The sequence below is a fragment of the Anarrhichthys ocellatus genome, unplaced genomic scaffold, assembly GCF_004355925.1.
Source record: "Anarrhichthys ocellatus isolate YVR2014 unplaced genomic scaffold, GSC_Weel_1.0 scaffold26, whole genome shotgun sequence".
NCBI lineage: Eukaryota > Metazoa > Chordata > Actinopteri > Perciformes > Anarhichadidae > Anarrhichthys > Anarrhichthys ocellatus.
The window spans coordinates 2,120,036-2,128,334 of NW_022280056.1; the positions used below are offsets into that span (position 1 = coordinate 2,120,036).

The window sequence follows — 8,299 nt, forward strand, 5'->3', positions numbered from 1 at the left end:
AATATTTCAGCTGCATTGTCATGTTCCATTGAGGCATTTCAGCCGGCTGAAAGGGTCCTTTAAAGGTTTTGATATTATCACAACACAGCTACAGATTGTTTCTGTGAGAGTCAATAAATACCTATTAAGTGATCTCATATACCCTCAATAGCAGACTGCGAACACATGAGATCTCATTGGCTGCTTGTTTTCTTCATTACAGTACAAACAGAGAAGCATTTAACATCTACGACTGTTGCATTGTGGGATGTCTCCACAGAAAAAAAATAGTGTTTGTGTGTATAATAGATATCACTCAATTATATCACCATATGTATATCTATCTATGAATCTCCCTATACATAGATAGATAATATGTATATAGATAACGAGTGTCATGTATAAAATATATGTCACTCATGAGTAACGGAATTGAGGATGTAAAAAAATAAGAAATGGGAAAGTCCCTCCGCAGAACGTCACCTCTTTTTGCATAAGTAAAGTCTTGGTATTGGCCTGCAGATGGCGCCATATTCACAAACACTAAACATGAAGCACACTGACACAAAATGAACCAAGCATTTATGGGCAAACAGCCAAACAATTAGAGAGTTTTCACTTAATAATGATCACTGATATTATGAGTTAGATTCACGTAAAACGGATTTAATGAATTAAAGTTACTTGTGACCTGTTATTGACTCTGGGTTTGAATGTTTTCGTGCAGTAAATGACTCTATTTTGGTCCACCGCTGTTGGTTTTGGGTTTGGCTCAGGGACTTCCTCCAGATCGAATCAGTGAAAGTCAGAACCCTCAATTCTCCTCTGACACCCAGTAAACAGTGTCACCAGCATGGCTGTAATCACAGGGAACACTGCCCTCCCAGATGTTACTGCTCAAGTGAGCGTTTACACTCCTAAAGCATCGCTCACACGGGAAACACAGTGTCTTTGTTGAATCATTGCACCGCTCGTGAGTGTGGACTGAAACGGGAGACGATGCCGTGGTGGTGCAGTGTCCAAAGTCCTGGACTGGAAATAAGTATCTGGGTCATGGCCCACAAACACTTGCCCGATTGTGCCCAACCTTCAGCGGGTACCAGCTCTGAAGTTATGGGAGTCATACGCTTCCATCCAAGAGGGAGGCTCAGAGTCCCACTTTCCTGCATGAGTAATCTGTTCTAAAATAAAAGAAGCATGTACAGCAATGCAATTAAAGCCACAAACCATATGTTATGTATGTAACTTAAAGTATTAACATAAACATGAAGAGAATGTTGTGATCTGTCATGTCACAAAAGTAGCCTTGCAGGTTTGCAGAGAACAGTTCTATTTGCATCATACGGTTTTCTTCCGACTCTCTCAGAACGCAGCCTGAATCCTGCTCCCTCTCTTTTCCCTGCTGCCCATGAAAGGTTGATGAGATTTTTCCTCGGAGTGGTTTTCTGGCAGCCCACTCTTCCCTTCTGTCCCTGCTGTCTGGGAGTGGCCTTTCAGAGATGTCAGCTCTTGACTTTGTTGATGATTTCTCACTTGTGTAGCTTTCGCCAATTGGCTTCGTCACACTGTCTGTGTCAGTCTTCAGCATCTTGTCTACACCTGCATGGGACTGGACCCTCTGTCCGTCATTGCAGACTGATAAATTGTAAAAGTTCACTCTGGCTGCAGCCGACGTACAAATCCTGGTTAGAAACTGACCTCATATTAACATTTCTGGAGCAGTGTGGCACTGTTGAGGAGATCCTGTGATCGAAGAAATAGCCCATCCCACATATGCACAACAGCATGATTGTCACAATGAATGAGCGCATGCTTTAATCCCTGCTGGGTGAGCTGACAGAGCCTGTTCCACGCTAATTGCGTTCTTTAATCAACTGTTTGGCTCCCCAGCCGAGAGCCAGATGGCCCACAATGAAGTCTTAAACAGCTCCCAACATAAACAATAACAACCATGTGCAGAATGTGACTTCTTATCAGCAGAAGATCTGGAGGCCTGTTTGGGCTGCTATGTTCAGGCCAGGGGTCGGCGACCTTTTTCCATATGAAGTGGAATTTTGAAATTTTCTAGTGTAACATATCGGCATGAAGATAAACATTACGTTTATTATGACACCACATTGAAATGTAAATTTCCAGCAGATGTGTAATTGTATTCCATTCATATGTAGGCAACTGGCGTAGAAACATTTAAAAAAACAGTTTTCTCCCCGTAATCACTTCATCGTAATTATAAGAGCTCCATACAAGAAGGCTGCCATGCTTATGAAAACATCCACATTTGAGTTGAAATCATTATAATATGATATAATCACCAATCATCATCAGCAATTAACTTAACAACTAGTTCTAACCAATCAGAGGCAGAGTAGGACCGGTCTTCGCGGAATACGGAAAGAAAAAGAAAGTGAAACTACTTTAAATAACCGGCCGAGCAACTGACAATGGCTGTGAAAGAGTTAATTTGGCATGCGGATAAAAGGGCACCAACATTTCCAAAAATCTCTCTCGTCCACTTTTTTCTAGTGTGCCATTGGCTACGCTATCCTAAGGTTGCCCACCCCTGGTTTAGGAAAATCACTTTCACATTATTTGTTCAGCTACCTACTGATGTACTGAATATAGTTTTTTATTATTATAAAATCATTATTATAAAGGAGAACTTAAATGCTGTTGAACACGGGATTTTGATGGGCTACAATCCCTCATTTACTGTGTAAAAATCCATGTTGGGTTCAGAATACTACTGCCCACACAAAGAAGGAAATCAATGTGTGTGCAGCCAACAGCAGCCCCGGACCTGTTGCCAATAAATACTGCATGTTACAGACTCCTTTGTCCTCCTCCTCCTATTTCAGTCTCCTTTGTGTGTGTTTTCTTCGGAAGCAGTGAGAAAATGATGAGAAATATGAGGAATATTGTCAAACAGAGTCAAATATTCTTAGAACGAAGTGTAAGTTGACAAAGTTTAAACTTTTGCTTGCAGTGACACCATCTGGCCAATTAGCTGCAGCTTTCCAGGTATATGTTGTTTTGCTTAGGACTGCACATTTCCTGCAATGTGTTGTTTCCTAATTGGAAGGGCAGCTCTTATTCTGCTCTTTTTTCACCTGTTTGGAGAAGATAGATTCAACGAGAACACACAGCCTCCACCTGTGCCACAAAAACACAGAGAAAAGGCAATACAAGTTTGATCATTAAAACATAAGGAATGCACACTTATATTCTGCTACTATATCTGGAGTTTAAACAGGAGCTGTGAAAAGCAAGACTAATTAGAAAGGTCCTGATAATTGCTTTCCTAATATTGTTGGAGGATTTGTTATGCGACAAACTCATTTCAACTAGTGTGTCACATGCTTACGTAGGTATTCATATACTTCTATGGTGAAGGCTCTTTTGAGATGACATTATCCGCCAGTTTAAACTCTCCCTAGATCTGTTTGACCAACTTTAACTATCTGACATCTGACAAGACATCCATCTGACAAGTCATCTATAAAGGTAGTGATTTGTGTGCCAAATGCAGCATCTCATGTCCCAGTGACTGGAGGTTGCACATTATCCACCAGTGAAGTGCTGTGGATGCTGCTGACTAAGGTTTATCTAAAACGCCCGCAGCAGCAGCAGCTTCCAGTTGTTTCCTTCCTGTGACTGTTTACAGAGACAGATGGAACGAGATGATACGCTGCAACCTGCACCAGATATGAATCATTGAGGCTGCAGCATGGAGCGTTACCCGGGAAACTGTAATAGTCTGATTAGTGTCAGCTGAGTGTGCATGACTGTAGTGAAGTTACACCAATGTGATGTGAGGAAAAACATGGACAAATTACATTTGATGACATTTTGAAAAATGCAAACAGAAACTGTTGATTAATGCAGACTTGGCAAAATGAGAGCAGGTGGATTTACCTTCAATCATCTGTTCTTTGTAACCCAAAGATCCGCTCTCTCCGCTCGTAGGATATTGTATTTCAGTTTGCTTCTCATGACATCACAGAAATATGGTCAATGGCTTAAATTGAAAAATACACTTGTATTATTATTATTATTATTGTATTATTAAATGATTAATAATTATGATTCAATGATTGCTGAATGTATTAATCACCATGATCTTATAGCACAGTTAAGACACACATAAAAAAATGAAAAAGCACATGCAAATGTATTTTATAGAATGCTATAGAGCTAAATCTAAGCACAAATTCATGAATCAGAGATCAGAATCAGAAACTGTGTTATTATTAAGTTGGTTTGCACAAACAAGGGATTTGTATTTGTGATTTGGTGCATAACAATAAACTTTCAAAATAGGAAATAGATAAAATTACAGTAGAAAATATGTACAATGTGACGGAGTCAGAACTGTTAGTCATTTAGACGTATGCTGTTCTTATTGACAGATAGCGGTGAGTGTAAATCCAGCAAGTAGCTATGACACAATGTTCAGCAGCCACAGAACAGTTCAACATTGTCCATGAATCTACTGCTGTTGATTGGTGTTGGTCTACCGCAGCGTGTTCAAAAGGCACGGACGGGGTTCGAACCCGCGATCTTCGGTTTACGAGACCGACGCCTTACCACTTGGCCACCGCGCCTGCGCTGACTTCACGGTATTAATCCATTTTGTATAGTGGCGGACCAGTTTGTGCATGTACAACATAACAGATATGGCGGATATCACCGTTTCCCTTTACAGACTTGAGACTCGCCTTCTTCCTCCCAAAATACACATGAACGATATGTGCCGCTGAAATGAGCTTACTGCAGCGCTTTAGATGTATTACTGTAATTCGACCACAAGAGGAGGCTGTTATCTTCCATGTGTGAGCAGCATGTGTCTGTCTCTAGCAGCTTTCAGCAAGCAGAGGTCTCTGCTCTCCTACTTCTAGTGTTAACGCTAAAGAAGCACAAAGAAGGTGAGCGCTCACTCTTTACAGTCGTCACTCTTTATGCTTTTGTTTAACTTTAGTGACCTACAATGAGCTTTTTGTTAAACTAAACAGAGTAGGCTACGCTACCTACAAGCTGTAATGATTACACCCACAACAAAACAAAAGCGTAGGATTGGATGGACAGAATACCTTTGTGAAGTCTTAGGTAGTGTCCTGAGGTTGGTAATGAAGGAAAAACCATTGGAGCATATGCTCAGCGAATTCCACTGCAGTCATCTGCACATGTTATAAAACAGAAAATGTGCAAAGTTGAGAATTTGGTCAAGAGTTCATCTAAATGGGAGCTTGAATTCACGACAATCGACCCAATACATGCCATCCTGTCTTGTCTATAAGGCAGATAGAGGAAGAAAATATCAGAGGATTTAGCCACTGAAGTGAAATGACCTTCAGTTTTCGAGATACCTCACTATTGTGTGATCACAATCGCAAAACAATAAAAGCATGTCAGTGTTTTTTCAGGGGGATATTTTGGTCTAACAGTGCTGCTAGAGAAAAAGTTCAGGGGGTCACCATTATCACCAGGAATCTTCTGTGGGACCCTGAATACCAGAACTAAATGTAGTGGCAATCTGTGCAGTACTGTCAAGGTATTTGTTCTGAATCAGCATCGAACAGACGGAGAATGAGCTTGCATAGCTAATAAGTATGAGAACCAGTAGGTTGCTTGTAATTCGTCTCTAAGCAATACAATATGCATGAAGCCAGACTGCAGCTTTGCACTGTCTCTCTTCTCAAAACATCAAAGATGAACGCTCGCCTGAGGGGCTTTTTTTTGGGGGGGGGGGGGATCAGATATCCTGGAGGCTGTTTGAAAACTGAATAAGACTCATTTCCATTGGGAATGAGTTAGCGATGAAAATCACAGATGTGGAGGGTTCACCTTGACCTGTTAATAGCAAGTCGTCAGCACACAGACCAAAAGACGGGGGCTTCTCTTGAATAAACCACATAGGTTTCAGAGCACCTTGAAATGTGACAGCCATGCGCATTGTTCTATCTGTTTCGCAAACCTTTACTGAAAATAAAACATTTTTAAATAGCATTTATTGCACCCACAAGTCAGCGATGGTGATTTGCTGACACATGCTGCATCCTCAAGTCCTAAAAGTTTGGGGGGAGAAGTGTAAATGCTGACTGATGAGCTGTAGTCCCGCTAGGGAATGAATATTTATTTGTCTCTGTTATTTAGGATTTAGGCTCTTCATGCCCTTCAGATGAACCTTTATGGAGCAAAATGAAACTGAATGAATCTGAGTAATTTAAAATAGCTAACGGTGCTTATTGTTTATTTGAAAATGTCACATGGAAGTGTTTATTTTAGACGCTGTGCTTTTTTTATTATTTTAATCATAAACCTCTTTCCCATCACAACCTGAGAGATACAATATGTTCCAGTCAGAGATTACATGGATCTGGGGCATTTTGTGTTCACGTGGGGAACACTAAGCCGCCCACTCCCTGAGAGAATACGAAGTATTACTGGAGCAATCTATTTAATTATTTATCAGTCTATTGCTTTGAAAAATCACATTATTTGTCTGTGCTTGTGCAGGAATACCCCTGTGCCCAGAATGTGTGAGAATATATATTTGTTCAACAGACACGTTTTTTTTTCTCTGTACAGAGCTTGCTCTTTTCTCATGTAAACAAGAAGGAGACTCAAGTACATGTGCTATTGAATTCTGATAACTGACCAACAAAATGACACACTGCACTTATCTAAAGCCTCCTCTGGCTGCTTTATATTTCTCTAAGCATGTTGGCGTTGTCACCGTGATATGATTGCTGACAAGCTAAAACACTATGGAAGACGTCACGAATGAGGAAATGACCACAACTCTGTTTCATGGCTCACAACATGATGTCACCAGCCGTCAAATTCACCATAGCGTGACAAACATGAAAAGTTGTGACGTTAATGTTAAATATCTATCAATCTTCTCTTGGCAAGAAAGCGAATACGCGCACAGCTGCTTCACAAAATGTGTAACCAATGCCGTTGATACTTTTTTGTGTGTAGCCTTCGGATGTGTACAGTTGTTTACATATTTCGATACAGATAAACCTTACTTGTAGCTTGTAGCTAGCTAGCTAGCTAGCTAGCTAGTTCTGCATTGAGTAGCAGTAACTAACCATGACTGTAGCTACATTACCCAACTGTTCTTCCTTTAAACAGCCCCAACATACACCAGACGACCACACAAACTATCATAGTAGCAAATTAAAAACTTGTCTTGACTATTGTAGAAAGTTAGGAGACTGTTGTTTCTAAAGGAAACAAACTACAACTTCAAAGAACCAAGTGCTGGACAATGTGTTAGCATGACTTCACTTCACTTCACAAAAAGGCAAAATAGTGTGTTAATACACACTATTTTAAACTTGATGGGAATTATTTAATAAATAAACTGGGATTCTGTGACGTGGAAAGTTTTGCTACCATGCTACAAAACTAGCATGGTACTAAAGTAGCTAATTTACTGTATACATTTCTAAACCCACCATCTTAATGAACTGAAAGAAAAACAAATATTTATAGTTTTACAGAAATAACTAGACATATTTGTTATGATACTGTGCAGTATACAACATTTTCCTTATTCATATGAATAACATCCGGCATCCTTAGTTGTTTTTTTAAAGTTATTAGAAGTTTTGAAGAGCGCATCCCTTTGGCATCACAATGTCTTATGATCCCACTCCTGCTAGTCTTTTTGTTTACATTTGTCAAAATATAATGTTTGACATTAATTCACCTGCATGCTTGTGTGATGACTAGTTAAAATCTGCAAAGGAAATGTGTTTAAATGTGTCTCAATCCAGACAAATGCAACATGGCAGCCAAACACCGTGGGTCTTTGCTGGTGCAGTGTGAGGAGAAAATTGGTCATTGTGAGAAGGCTATGCTGGATCTGACCCTGGCTACAACCAGACATGCAAGTGTGAAATCCAGTTGAAAGGTAAGCAGCTGATGAAGCTTCATAACAAAAGCAATATCATCTCTCCCCCTCTCGCCAAAATGTCTTTTCATCCATCTTACTCCTACTTTCTTAGCATTCATCTCCTCATTCACTCGGCTATTTTCAAAACTTCACACAGCAGATAGATGTTCGTTTTGATAAAATACCACTAAAGCAGTGGATTGAAAATCCTCTGGGTCTAAAATGTGTAACGTCTAAGCGCTACTTGATTATGTTTCTCTTTTTTGTCTGTTGCTTAATGTATACGGAGCAATTAGGTGCACATCACTCATGCCTGTTGGGTCTGTTACCATAGCTACAATACGATTGTGCAGACAATCATCTGGTCCTTGTTTCCTCCAATAGGGTCGCACGGCTGAAGCTGCAATATAAAGTAAA

At 40.1% G+C, this 8,299-nt stretch overlaps 1 non-coding gene across 1 annotated transcript; it reads right to left on the reverse strand.

Annotated features, from left to right (window-relative positions):
- Nucleotides 1–4,508: 4,508 nt before the first annotated feature.
- Nucleotides 4,509–4,580, reverse strand: trnat-cgu (transfer RNA threonine (anticodon CGU)). The gene has a single exon. It is a non-coding gene; the product is annotated as a tRNA-Thr (tRNA).
- Nucleotides 4,581–8,299: the final 3,719 nt, after the last annotated feature.